The following is a 15,940-nucleotide window of genomic DNA, read 5'->3' on the forward strand; positions in this document are numbered from 1 at the left end:
AAAACTAAAGATCTGAGTCTACTTAAGGCACCTAAGTGAAATAGGTTTGTTGGTCTCACGTCAGTGCCTATCACAAAAACATTTCAACTCAATTGATAGTCTTGAAACCGAGCTTTTTGGACTGAAATAATAGAGAGATCTACATGACTAAATTACTTTCACCTCAAGAGATATTGATAGCTGTGATCTGTCAAGGATACACTTGGAAGCAGCAACGTGATAATAGGAGTGCTGACTACACAGTTGCATGCAGGTACATAAGAAGTCAGGCTTAGATTAGTGATCTGAGCTACTAACATTAAAATACAGTTTTCTGACAAATACAGAAAGACTTTCCAATGGCTTGTAATTCTTACATTGGTAGTCCAGCACAAAAACCCCAGCAGCAGCAACAGTGGTTTTGAGAGGAATACGAGGGATATAGCATGGTTACAGTTTCTTGACTTTTCTCTTACAAGAAAGAGCTACTTTAACCTAATTTCAATGCAATTTCCATGTGGGCAGTGATCATCCAAGGAAGCACTACATTTTCACAATCATAGAAGAATGTCAGACATTAAAGAAACAGTAAGCCTAACTGAGGTTAAAGTGTTAGTATAATGAAAGTTACTTCACATGTTTCTCCAGGAGAAAGTATTTCTCAACAGCAATTCAAGACCACCACCCCCATATCAGTTTTAAAGTAAAATAATAAAAGCTGACAGTTTTCTACGTGCTATTTATGATTTGAATTTAGCACAACTTGCCAATCTGATTTCTCATGTAATAGAAAGACAGGATACTATGAATGTGCTGTTGTCTCTATTGCACTCTGGACTAACACTGCTTTGCTGCAATTCCTGTTAGGTAGAGTTTGTATTTTTGTCAATCCATTAATTTATCACAACAGGCAAGAAATTTCCAAGTGTGTCTAAGACATCAGGGGCAGAGTTTCCCAAAGCTCTTCATGTCATGCAGCTTTGCACGTTTGAACTAGTGTCAATCTTCTGGGTATTTTTTGTAAATGAATAAATAAAACCAACATCTTTTCTCACCACACTAAACAGTTCACAGTAGGAGACCACCTTCTCTCTTATCTCTGGAGATACCTTATCAGATCTTACAGGGGGCTATAAGTAACTGCACAGAATTTTCTCCTGTGGACAAAAAGTGAAGGATTTTAATATTGGAGACAGGATTTTCAAGCATGTGTAGGGATATCCCATACTTCAGTGAAAGCTGAATTCCTTGGACTCTTCACCCTTACTGACGGAAAATTAACATTTTATGCAGTTCTTGAACAGCAAAATGACTCACGAGAAAATTGAAGTTACACAGAAGATACACAGAAATGTTAGTTCCTAACAGAACCCTATTTCTAGGACTGGGAGGTACAGGATATTTTGCACTCCAAGAATGATGTCTCTGAAGATGAATCTTTAAGGTTGAAAATGTTCCAGCTATAATCCCACTGAGTAATGCTTCCTGAGTGAAGTCATGGTATTACTTCTGGGAATAATTCAGCCCTGGAACTTGGTCATTTTACTATTTTAAATTAGATGAGCCAATTTCTTTAACACACTTTTGCTATGACTGCTGTTTACTTGTTTCCAAACTTTTAGTGTTCTGTTATTTCTGGCATTTACTAAATGCCTCTTTGTAGTTAAAAACATGTTTGATATTTACTCTGTGTCAAGTTATCATGGGAACATATAGAAAAAAGAAGAGGAAAAACTCAAGGACATAGACTCCTCTGTAAAGAAACAGTTATATGCAATCAGAAAGGGAAGGCTGGCTCTGTTCTCACTCCTGCAGAAAGGCTAGCATGTCTTGGCAGCCCTTCCCACAGCCTGCTGGGCAGGTGAAGCCACCCCTGTACCTGCTCCATCATAACAGGTCTTCCCACATGCCCTGTGCCTGCCTGTGCTCAGACATCCTGCACAGCATCCTACATGCCAGTGGCCACCTATGCCAAGCAGCGCTTTTACTGCACACTCCTCCTCTGCAGAGAACACAGTGGTGGCTCATTTCTCAAAATGGAAGAAAGACTTGGCTTCCCTCTAGGCAGGCACCTGGGCCAAATTTAGTAATTGCTTTAGGAATCTAGTAATTAAATGCAAGATGATTCTGTTGTATGATATGCCATTTAATGACTTCAGCTTTTCCATGCTGCATGGGTACATTTGGAGATTTTTAAACACCAAAACCTCCTGCTAAGCATTAAAAATGCTGTGTAATATAAGAATAATGGGTGCAAAAGGCAACTCTTTAATGTTCTTATGTTTTCCTCATGAATTAGGTGGATACAGTATAATCAAAGAGGACAAACTGTCAGTTTAATCTACCAGTGTAACTTACACTTATGAACTCTGACAGAAGCAGTGATACGTTATACAGTTACTAATTTTTCTTTAATGTTGTTTCTTATGAGAAAGATGGATTTGTTTTGCTGTATTTCTCTCAGCTAATACTAGAATTTGGGTTTCTGTTTCTCAGAAAAGCCTTCTGCATGAAAACCAAATGCAAATGTCTTACTGATAAAACTATTTCTTACAGTTACCATAAGGTAAAAAGATACTAGGTAGCACTGGAGGATTCTTTGATCTGAGACTTGTTAGTCTACTTTGACTAGTAATTAAAGTATAATTTAGCATTATCTCCTTTTCCTTCTTTGTTTTGTTTTTGTTTGCTTGCTTGCTTTTAATTCTACCAGTGTACTTGGTTTTGTATGATTCAAAGAATGCCTTACTGATAAACAGAGAAATTAATTATGTGACGTCCTTAAGTAGTTATGAACAGCCAAAGGAGGTCATTCCCATAATTTGACTAACAGCTGTATGCATTTTCCTATAACATAAGTAATGCATTTAATGTTACTTATTAAATTTGTGTCTTCCCAGACCGATGTCAGCAGTAACAAAGACAGCAGTTTGCCTCATCCTTGCAGGTGTGCAGTTAAGTGTAGTGCTTTGCCCAGTCTGGTTTTCAGTGATTGAATCACAGGGGTTTTCCATTGTTTCCAATTTGCAGTAAAATTCATTTTTTTGAATTTCCAGTTTCAAATTGAATTAACAGTTCCTCCCTTTCATTATAGTACATCACTGAACTCCCAGGGAACACAAGCAAACAAACAAAACCAAACCACAGAAAAACCTATCACAAACAACTTTTGCATTAGAGCTATCTGTAAACCTGCATGTTCTCCACAGCTTCAATTATTATTTTGCTTATCTTTCTAATCTATCAATTATACATTCAGTGCTTCCCAGGATTACTACCTTATCATTAAAAGTTTTGAAATGTTCTCCCCTTATGGACATTTGTGAAAGATGCTTCTGAGCTCAGATGCCCCATACCTAAACCATAAAATGTATAGATTAAAAAATAAATTTGATTATTTAGGCAGCACACAACTGTCCCAAGTCCCCTGCCAAAAATAAAAGCAAGCATTGGTCCTAAACACTTCCTAACTGAAGTAAAAACACACAAAGGAAGACAGAATGTGGAAGGTGAGAAAAGCTAAGTGATGACTACGTGCACATTAATGAGATTGCCAAATTAGTCTTTGATTGCTCAGTCTGACTATTTTCTCAAGTGTAGATTATCCTTCAAAAAAGATTTCAAGGCTGGAAAATGACAGAGAAATAGAAAATTTCAGCATCACAGGGTAGCCACCAACTCCTTGAAATTCAACACTGTAGGTGAGAAGGAGCTCAGGAGGATAAAAAGAAGCTAAAATCTGTTATTTAGGAATAAGATTAGAATGTCTTATAATCACTCATTGTCTGTGAATACATTAGAAACTGGTTAAAGAAAACAAAACAGCCTATTGTTAAAATTGAGGAAGGGTACAGACTGAGAGAGAGTATTCCTGGATGGCTATTATTGGCCTTATTTTTTTCTAATTCTGCATAGAAATATTTTAAAATACAAATTTTAATAAATTCAATAAAGACACTTTAATGTACATTTAATGATAGGTTCTAATAACATAAATATGTAAACATACATATGGTTTTCTATTAATCTTGTGGCACACATAAAAATCACTTTCTATATTAAAATCAAAACCTCACTTAGGAATTTCACTTTCTTTGAAAACTATTAAGAATACTCATGAGTCACATCCATAGTGTGCTTCTAGCACAGAGCTATAATGTAAAGAAAGTTTTCTCCTCTCTTTAGGGACTGGGTTTCCCTTGAAGTCTGGATAAAATAATTCTGATAGCACCTGAAGGATCAGTAGAGGATAGTGCTTCAATTACAGGCAAGAACCTGGGCCAAAAAGGAGCTCTCGTAATTCTCACAGTGCTCATTACCTTTGGCTTTCTGCCTTAACAACTGGCATATAGTGTATCAGGTATATAACTGTTCTGGGTGGTTCTTACATATTCTCCATGCTTAGACTCACTTGGCAGTGTTCTGCACCTCCTCCTCTGCTGCCTTTCACCTTGTGAAATCATTATGTCATTTATATTTATGTAAGGTGGATCCAAACCACTACTGAATTACAAGTCTTTGCATGACACCCTCTTTGCAAAGGTGTGAGTGGCCACACTAGGGGGAAGGAAACAAAATTCCTTGCCTAGAATCAAGATTTCTGAGCTGCAGTTGTCTCAGTTTTTATAGAGCAAATGTTTAAACAAAAGTTGTGCAACTGAAACAAATGCCAGTGAGTGCTTTCCAATGCACTCTTCATATGAACTTATAAAGATTACCTTTGTGTCAGTGTACCAGTGAAAAATATATCTATCTGTAAGGTGCACAGAACTGGAGAGCTCCAGAGGATAAACTCAAACAACATTCTGGTTTTGCATCTGGCTTATATTAGTCAATAATATATAATGTGATAGTATAATAGAAGTAAAGAGCGTATGGAAGGATTCTAACACTCAGTTACCACATCTGTCTCTCTACATTATCATCATTAGAGTGTTTAGATGCAATTTATCTCCCTTTCCATTTGAAAGATTCATGTTCCCTCCTATGAACTGGGCATCAGCCCAACCGTGATGGGTTGTGTCCGTAGGGGAATATCTTCACTTCGACACCTGCTATTAGCCATCATCAACCCAGCAAGCTCTATTTTGATCGTTTATATGTTTGCAACCTTTAGCCAAGCAGGGAAGGAACCAGTGCATGTTTCTCTGAAATGGAAACAGGAGAGAAAACTAGGGGAGAGAAAAATAAAGGCATGTCCACTTTTCCACAGCTGACAGATTTTACAGGTCAGACTTATGAAAATTTAGCAAAGCTGGGCTCTGCTGACATTTTAATTAAATATAAATAGAGAAGGATGCTGCTGGGGTTAAGGCCATTGGCTAAGGCACAAAAGATCAAGAGTGAGTCACTAGCAACAGCCACAGTCTGACACTGGGCAAATCAACCTCTCTGTGTCCCATATTTACAAAATAGCTTGTGTATTTAGACTTCATGTTCCTTGGGGCAAGGATTGGCTTTTATTACATTTTTCCCAGCATCCAGTAACCTTAGGCCCTGATCTCAATGAGGTCAGCTGGTTATTATCATAATACAAATAGTCCCATCTACGTCTGCTCTCTGGCTTATATCTTAGAAAAAAAAAAAAAAAAAAAAAAGTAAAAAGGAACTGAGAAAAAATATCTAGATGAAGCACACAAAATTTTCCTTTCAGTTCAAAATGTTAAGCAAAATCTCATAGCTATTTCTGTTATGTAAGAACCAAATCGCTTAGCACTAATTAAGGCATAATGGGGAAAACTGGAGCTGAAGCAACTCCCTTTGTTGTCCAGTTCCCATGGTGAAATCAAAAAGCACTAAGGTGATCAGAAGTTCCATATAATTGAGTTTTATTACTGTCATTTAAAACAAAAAAAATGGGGCAGGGAGCACTGTTGCAATACATACTTTGTCATATCTGGTAACTTGTTTTGGAGATGGTTGTTAAAACCATCCTCCATGCTTTGGAGGAAGGTAGAAGGATCCCTATTTTCTCAGTCTTCCAGCAGGAAGAATGATGTAGAATAGTCTGCACTTCTGCTGGTCCCATCTTACTAGGATGTGTGGGTGGGTGGATGCTGCAGTATGCGTAGGAGTTCTCACGCGAGCTTTAATCTAGAATCTAGCCTGCGCAGGCTGCAATGACACATCCAGTTGCAGCGTACACAGATGTTGGATACAAAAGAAGTCTAATTTGAATCAGGAGATCTGGGTTCTGTTAGTGACTCTGCTATATATTTCCTGTATTGCTCTAGGCAAGGCATTCAGGGCTCGATCCAGTCTCCATTTAATTCCATAGCAATCTTTTTTCTGGCAGCACTGTGAGCTCGATTAGACTGCTAGCCTATCACTTTCCCAGGCTCTCCATATTCTTCAATGGTACAATAATACCTGCTTATGCCCTAGGTGTCTGATATGGCTTGAACCATTTGCCTCTAAAGTGATTTGCTACTTAGGCATAGCATGAATATGCAATTGAATTAAATTCTTGATTCAGCAAAACCCTCAAACCTCTAATAAGCTTCAAACAAGAAAACACATACTGCAGAAGTTTAGGTTCTGTGTCATTAGGTATGATATGTATTCTTAAACATGCAAGAAGGTAAATAACTTCAGTGGAACTACTCAGGGGCCCAACATTAAGCATATGCCAAAGTACCTTACTCAAGGCTGTATTATCTATCATTAGCCATACACGTGTGTTTAAAGTTAAGCATCTGCTTAAGTGTATTGCTCAATTAATTCCTAAAAGCATAATACTCATACATTTTCTAGCATAGCATATACAAACAATTGAGACTAGGAGATACTAAAAATAATCTACATTCGATTATATGAAATGTCACAAATTATTACTTTTATCTTTCCAATATATCTAAAGAAACGGAGAAAATGCAAGGTCGTGTAGCCTGTGGTAATTTTCAGGAATCTTGCTTACCATATAACCCTTTACTTTTACATAACCTTGCAATCACAATACGGATGTGTATTTTGAAGTAATTGTGTTGGTGGTCCCTTCATGCTTTCTGAACATCTAACGGTTAGCTAAGCAAACACACGTGACTGATTAAAAGAAGAAAGGGAACTATTTTTACAGGGACCATTAAACTTTAACTGCCATCTGGCAGGGAATGATTAGAGAAGATCAAAATTAAGGCAGTCAACACAAATACTGTGTGGATACCTCAGGGAATTAATGTGGATAGAAGACAGTGGACTTGTGGCTATGTTAAGAGACAGACAGAGAAGGAAGTGGTGAACACATCCTTTATGACTGCTGCCCTAATGGCCACATTCATAGCAACAGGAGCAGAGAAAGAAGAAATCAAGAACACCTGGGAATAATCAGACGCTTCTTGTCATAAAAAAGAAAGTTACAGCATTATACAAGAGCCACACCATTCTTGTTCCCCAACAAGTCAGGAAGGAAATTTTTATTGTGGAGGTGTGTTGAAGTTGGCAGGTAGTTAATATTCAAATTAGCCTACTATCTTTACACAGGCATTTTAAATAGGGTCTGTAATAAATCTTTTAATTGAATGACCTTACGGAACATGGACCTGTGGTTGATCTAACTGAACACTGGATGTCACTATTTATACACACTATTAGTCATTTTAGAAGCATTAAACACACAATCCAGCCATGAATTGGAACAATCCAGCTATGGCTTTTTCAAATTAGCTATCTTTAATTATTGGTGGTCATGAGATAGCAGTTTCAATGAGACAAAGCTTCCAAGCTGCCTAAACAAACACAGGTCACTTTTTATAACTACTCCACTGCCTGCACCGGTTATGCTGTCATTAGGTGCTCTCTAACAAGAGTACCGCAGCTGACTTTATATTTTATGGGGAAGATTTGAGGTTTAAATAGAGAGATAATGGACTAGCTGCTCACTGCAACATCTCACAGCTGAGACAGGCAGACGGATTTTTGTCTTGTAACTCTGCTGTTGTGAGTGGTAAGGAACAATCAAAATACAGCTCACTCAAAACTGCAACAGCCCCTACCTGAGGCAGATCCTGGTCTGACTCCACTGGACCAGAACCTTCTTTTCACCCCTTGAGAGCGACTGGATTGGAAAACCCCTGGTCCCTCAAGCATCTGCCCTGAGGGTTTTCATTCCATGGCACTACTAACATACAGCTCTTCTGCCACTCTGCTTCCCTTCCCCAAGAGACAGGTGATTTCTAAGGAATGCAATTATTATGAGGGGGTACTTTTAGGAGCCAGGGGAAGTCAAAAAAAAGGGGGGGGGGAAAGAGTTTTCTTAATCCAAGTGGCATGGAAAATAAATCAGTGCTAATAGTCCAGAAGGTCAGGTTAGCTGCCAAAAAGACTAAGAACAGAAGACAGGTGAGAGGAGGTAATTAGGAAGAATTGATACAGTAATGTACTGTGAAATGAGACTGGTTATCTTTATTGAGCTCAACACAGTATTTTGAAGTCTGACTTTTCAATAGCATAGGAGAAGCACATTAAGTATACTTCAAAGCCTATGAAATCTTGTCAACTGCACATGATTTCATAAACATGCTAAACAACAACAAAAAATGATCAGAAATGTACACATTGCTACTCTGAAATATACAGTTAGTACAAATGTTCGGTAATTTTACACCTTGATTCTCAACAGAATTTTCAGATATATTTATGTGTCTACTTGTCACCCTGCATCCTTGAAAATGCTAAGGACCTTTAAAAATTTGACCCTTCTGTATATATTAAATCCAATATTCTTTCAGGAAGATGTAAAATACAACTAAAAACATCCATAGGTGCTTTGCTGGTAAAGAAAACAACTGGAAATACCTCTCATGATTTGGAAAAATACACTTCTATGCAGGACATGTGAACGTGGTCTTTCCTAGTGCTATAATGCAGGTGTACCACTGTAAAAACACTATGGGTGTCAAGGGGGTTACGTTTTTTCGTTTCCTTTCCACAGATCCTGGCTGGACAGCAAAATATCTAAAAGTCAGTAATTGTGACTGGAAATGTATGGCTGGAAATTACCTGCCCTGAATCTTATTTGATTCCAAATATTCTTTTTGAAGAAATATTCTGGGAAAAATCTTATTTTGCTTAACTACAAAAATAAATTTTAAATTTGAGCATAGTGGGCTTTCCAGGTGAGGCTCATGAACACCATGAACAGGTTTTGCTCTTTCCTAAGCCACTTCTAGCCTTATACAGTACAGAGTAATTCTGGTAACACATGTAACCTGTCCAGTGGGGCAAAACAGGAGTCAAATGTGACTAGAATATATTGATATGATACTAATGCTATATGTACAACATATTATTATAATATTTATGTATCATATATAGAGAATTTTAAGTTTAATAAGCAGCATCAATTTTTCTGTATATATATGCCACTTTACAATTGGGCGGGGGCAGAATATGCCTTATACACAAATCTGTTCAGAATTTGGAAAGGCAAAAGCTGTGATGCAAAAATGCAATGCTCTATCATTCTCTCCTCAGAATATACCATAGACACAGAGCAACCAAGGGCCACCTGAAAAAGCAACACAGCTCTGGTAAACTTCTGCAGTTTGTTGCCCCAGCTTTGATGCAGAAACTTGTTAAGACTGCTCAGAGCATATAACAGCCCATGGCTCTCTCCTGTTAACAAGGTGTAGAGCATTCATTCTCCACATGCAAAATTCCAAGCACTGAGCCAAACAGAAAGAGAAATACAGTAGACATTTGTTGATTTTTTTATTTTTTTTTATAATGCCCACAAGCATCTACAGATGTGATCCCATGTAATGAAGCATGTGGCCTTAAGCTGGAATTATTTGCAAACAGCAGGATCTCCTGGCAAAAGAGATGGCACTTGCTGTGTTATGAAAGCTGTCCCTCTAAAACCATGTTTGGTTAGCACCTATGCCCTGTTGAAATTGGCATTGATAATTCTGAGTGGGAATAACGCCAGCACGACAGATGGGAGTGAGTGCAGGCGTGCCAGAGAACCAGTATGTTCATCAAGTCTGAGTATTAGGGACAGAGTCCTTTCCAAGAATTTAGAAATGGCAGGCTGTCCAGAGTTTCTGTACTTTAGTTGCAGAATATAAGAATATATGATCTCTTTTGTAACTATGAGCAAAATTAATTATAGTAATTTAAAAATAGCTCATCTGAGCCACACAAAGCATGAGAGTAGTCAGCTGAATTAGAACAACTTTTTCTCTGGATTCAGACTGGTACCAGGTCCGAGAGGGCAGAACCTGTGCAGCAGAGTCAAAATGATTCCACAGGTTTTCTCCTAAGTGGTTCAGACTGAAGCACTTTCGAATGATAATGAACAGTCTTCATTTATACAGTGCCTTTCAGGCAGTGATCCCAAAGCAATTTGTAAGTGTATGAGAATTTAAACTCATAGTTGGAAGGTACGTCATTTACAATTAAACAAATTAATCTTGTGTGTATTAATGGGCTATAGTCCCATCTCCCCTCCCACCAGGGATTATAAACTGGAACTATACTGTAGAGAGGGTGGAGGAAGACAAAATCCTTCTGCCACTGTCCTGCCAGATACATGTGTACCCTGCTTTTGCTCTTTACATGGCATAAACAGCCATAACAGATGAGTTATCCAAAACACTAATCTAATCTCCAAACAGGATTTAGTAATTCCCTATGGTTTCTGAGCACTGAACAGCTACCTTTCGTATTTCTCTCTTCAGATTGTGAACAGCCAAAATATATTTCCCAAAAAGACTTGCCTAGGATCATTTACATGATTCTGAGAAACAGAAAGAACAAAAAAATCTAACAAAAATAGCTTAGGACTATTGTTTAAAAAACTAAGAATCTGGTGTTGCAATTTCCCCTGCACAAAAAGCTTATACTTTCAGAAGAGCCCACTAATAAAATATCCCTCCATTCTGGGTTTCTTCATCTTAAATTTATGGATACTTTTGGAAATACTCGCTCTAATATGGACAAAGTCTTGGCTGTCTGTGCTGTTCTCTGGAACTATGTTTTATCAGAAAGTGTGTATCACATGAAAGGTGTTATGATTGGTTTGCCAATGTGTTTTAACCAGTGCATCTAATAGTGTCAGTTTACAGCTGAACTTCGTTTTTTTTTGTTTTTTTTTTTTCAAAAAGGTGTTTAATACTATTAGTAGGAATAAAAATGTTGCTAAATTTATTTTCATTTAATCCAGTGATATTCTGTAAACTAGAAATATAATCTAGAAAATTGACTGACGATTTCAGGTATCGCCTGTGTTTTGCAACACAGCCTTGGGAAATAACGTGAGTCATCTGAGTAAGACACCTCAGTTAAGGAAGTTTATGATCTAAACTAATACATGAAGATGTACTTACATTACAAAGATTCTGAGTTTCCTGTGTATTTATAATAATTACTTTGATTAAACATCAGTGGATTGTTTTATTACTGCTATTCCTCAAAAATCAATTTCCAAAAAATATTGGGTAGATACATAATAATGAGTTTTAAATACATGAAAGTTCACCACAAATGTGGTGGTTCTGACACACACGGTGTAATAGATGTGAAACTATTCATGAGCCTAACATTTCCTTTCACTTTTAGTGATACTGCAAATAAAAATATTACATTAAAATATGGAACTAGATTTTTTTTTAGACAATTTATAATTGTTGTTGACATATAAAATTAATTTTAAAAACACAAGATCATCTTCCAGCTTGTGACATCTGGGTTTTACAGAAGGGTGCCTGTATTTTTACATATGTACAGTGTTGTACAGCATCCAGCAGAACCTGGATGCTGGACAATAGGGCTTGCTATCCAGAGTGAGAGCAGCTCTACCATTCTTTTCTGGCAAGGCTCCTTGGAGCCTTGGTCTCACTTTCCACCAGAATCCAGCAGCTAGGATGAAGATGAGAACACCCCTTTTCCATGCTGAATTTCTGCTGTAGCGGAATGGTTTTCCTCTCGACAACACCCCACTTTGATGACCCTACATACATAATCATTATGCCATTTAAAGCAGATTTTAGAGAATCAAAACAGACACAATAAGGATTCAATTGAAATTGTATCAGTGGTCTCAACAGTATTAGCATACTTTCAGAATCTTGCTAAGTAGGAGCAAGGTATGATGTTCGTGGTTAATGCCATCCATTTCTAGGACTCAGTGTTAAACTAATCAATGCACTGTTGAACAGAATTCTCTACAGCTTGAATTAGCCCTTCATCATTAATTGCCTTCAGCCCTCTACTAAAAGGAGTTGTTGAGACTAAATGAAAACTAATTTTAGCAAAAAATAGCTTGGGTAAGTACTCTAGAGGACAAAGATCACTCAAGAAACAGATTCTCTCTTTCCCCTGTAAAGGAGAAGTTTAAAATGATGAGAAAAAACTTTATCATCTGCTTTTCTATAAAGCACCACTTCCAATCCAGCCAACTCAGCAATTAAAATTCCCAATATTATTTATGTCAAGATTTGCCAACTTCTAATAATCAAGAAGGTAAACAAAGAGTGTGTTACCAAGAGAATTTCTACTTAAAGCAGAGCCATCTAATTATGGCTTCATTCCTTCTTCGCAGAGCTAAATTGGTTTAAATATTCTGAACTATATACCTTCTTTCCACAAGCCATTGCTCCAGTTATCTGAGAGGACCTATGCAGTCCTGAATGGGAGGGTTCAACCTCACAGTTGTGAATGGAAGAGGTAGGAGTGCAAGATACTCTCCAGACTGAAACAGGACCCAGGCTGTGGAAAACACTGAAAAACCCTGACTTTGTAAATCAATACCAATCAATGCCCTGCAAAGTACAACATAAATCTGGAAGTTCTAGAGAGAAAATTCTGAGGTAATAACACCACTTTACATTTTAAAATATTTCACAAGCATTAGGACAATCTCAGGAGGCCTTTGATCCAATCTCATCCTTTGGGGCCCTTCCAACAATTAAGAGTTATTGGAATGTATTTGTTTTCCAGACACATCTCTTCTTCAAAAAAGATTTTTAAAAAAGATTGGTGTGTGTGACATGTTTTGAGTTAATAATCCTCTGCTGGGAGATAAAATTTAACCTGAAGGAATAGGTTTTGATCTAGGATAACTTTTTATTTAGGCTTTGGACGATGGGATTTCTCCTGACTAGCCAAGACTTCTCCTTCAGCAAATATAGAACAGACATTCATCTTTTATAAGTTATTAATAATAAATGTTGAATGCTGACAGACCCTTTGCTGCAAAGCACTCTGGACATAATCATTTATTCAGCATTGTACAGGATTTTACTTGTTCAGTTGAACCAATCTACAGTTGTCAAAATTCGTCTGTACTGGGAGAAAACCCAGCCCCTATCTACTAGGCAGACATGCCAGTTTACAGGTACTATGCCCATTTTCCTTATTACCTGTTTTCTGGATGGCAAACTGAACAGATATAAGGCTTGATAGATCTCTTTAAGTCACCGAGAAAATGACATTTGTATGCAATGCCTGTTCTGCTAATGTTTGTGTGTTGTAACAATCAAGAGTCTGATATATGTAGATACCAATTCATTTCAGAGTTGCAAAGTGAAACTGCATGTCACTGTAGGACTGATCCATTACATGGTGTACCTAGGAAATGAGCTGCTTGGCAGTGAAGATGAAACAGACTGTGGCGTTTCTAAAAATAAGGACAAAAGGACTTGGAGAATCTGTATGGGTTCAGGGGAAGCCTTCAGAAGGCTCAGGAAATCTGGGATGATCTTTCTCTTTCCCTTCTGGGAAAAGACCACACTAGTGAACCAACCACAGCTACCAGTCACTTGCAGTTCTTACTGCCTTGACATAAACCTGGCTCAGCAGCAGGGAGCTGTGGGAGAGCAGTGGACCGGCTCTTCAGGCACAACATACTACTCAAACTGCTGCACTGTATCTTCTTTGCCAGAGGCAAAATGAGGAGGAAACCTCCTCTGGCAGCCTTGGATACCGCCCACATGCATAACTGGCCCTGCCTGGGAGAGACAGTTGGAAAACTGGTATCTGTTCTAAGAGGTTTTGAGAGTTTAAGATAAAATTCCAAGTAGAATAAGCTTTCAGAAATGTGGTGAGCAGTTACAAATTCCACTGTTCATCAGTGCACCAATGCACTTCCTTGGGGACCTAGCAGCAGGTCAACCAGATAGGAAACAGCATGAGATTAACAGAAGATCTGCTTGAATTAAACTGAACACGGTCCCCAGAGATCAGTAACTGCTCTTCTAACTCTTCCTGAAAGCAACAGCTGAGTTGCACGTAAGATACAGTATCAGCTATTATGCCTTAAAAGCAACAATAAACAATGGTTTAATGGTGGTTTTGACATTCAGATCAAACAGCTTGTGAATGCATTATTTGCAAAACATTCCAGGTGGGAATCATGAGAGAAGAGGGCACTTTCTTCATGAAAGAAGAGGGTTTCCATTTAACACTCTCCTGAATCCATGTGACTTCACACTGTGTGTATACAGGTGTATAATGTCCACTTTCTTCTGCATTCAGGAGAGCTGTGGGAAGATCCATTTTATGGCTGGAGGTCCACACCAGTAGATTCCCAACTAACTGCTGTTGCTTCCTTCTAGGAACAAGCGAATTTCTTTATTGCAAACGGCCTGCTCCCTGCCACACTTCCTAAGGGAAGTACTCTACTTCATAAATAGTGCACAAGTTACATTTAAGTCATTCCACCAGTACAGCATCTACATTTGCTTTACGGTTTTATTCATGGTGGTGGAAATATTTGTTACCACAATAGCATGTATTGAAATTTTTTTTTAAAGTTAAAAGTGATGCCTAACCATTAAAGGGTCTTAGTGTTTGTCTATGAAGAACCAGTCAACAGGCACTGCAGGTCTGCCCATTCACCTCAGTTCCCAAACAATGGGTGTAAGATGTGACAAGAAAGAAAAAAGCAGGAAACTTATAACCTCTTTTGATGGTCTTCATAGAGTCCCTGTTTCTGGATACACACCAGAACCAAACCAAACTTGCTGTTGGGTTTGAGGCAGGGAGCAGAAAGCTGGGAAATTCAAACTGTACCATTGCCTCTCACCTTAGGACCTTCAGCTGAGTACAACTCCACTGTACTACCTAAGGATCATAAGACACTACCTTGTAGTGTCATTTAAAAAAAAAGCAACATTATCCTTAACATTAGTATGCATCTGTGCAAAGTGCCTATTGATCACGTTTGCTGGTGAGTGTTCAAGTTGCTGATAAGAAGTAGGTCTCCGCTGCATGGCACCTGTGGTTTAACCAGTGACAGCAACATCAATAGTCCGTGTAAGTTTGAGGAGGCCAGCAGCTAACTCCTAAGAGAATGTGCTGTGTTCCCATCCCTAAACCCAATGCACTTACCCTCTTACTCACCCCTTAAGACAGTTTGTAGGATATCGACTATTTTAGAATTTAAATCTATTTTTATGGCACAGATTGTATCAAAAATTGTGCAACAACTTAAATGTTACCCAGTGTTTTACCTGAAGTGTTAATTTTTCTGCATTTTTTCCTAGTTGGCACTAATACCACTTACAGTGGTAAACGACCATTAAAATAACAATCCTATTTAATGGTAATATTTATTTTAAATTATTAAATTTAATTTTAAATAATAATCTAATTTAAATTACCATTAAAATAACTATCAAGTGAAGAACATCAAAGAACAAGTTAAGTGATTAATGCAGGAATCTCGGGAACACATGCTCAGCTCAGTGATGAAATTGTCTCAATTAAGCTTGACTAAAAAGGATTTTTCCGTTACTTGGGTGTGAACCTGCCCACCATGAGAAAGTGACTCTGATTACACAGTAGGGACCTTTGGAACACTTCCGGACGCGCCTCCTTTTTCTGTGAGTGAATCTCACCCCCGGGGCCCGAGGAGTTCCGGGCACGTTTCTGCACTTAGTGCCCGCCCCGCTCCCGGAGCGCGGCAGCAGTTCCCGCCGCGGGCCTGGGATTCCTCTTGGCCTTCCCCGCGCCGGCTGTTCCC

Source organism: Athene cunicularia, assembly GCF_003259725.1.
Source record: "Athene cunicularia isolate RWA chromosome 7 unlocalized genomic scaffold, athCun1 chr7_part1, whole genome shotgun sequence".
NCBI classification, from domain to species: Eukaryota; Metazoa; Chordata; class Aves; order Strigiformes; family Strigidae; genus Athene; species Athene cunicularia.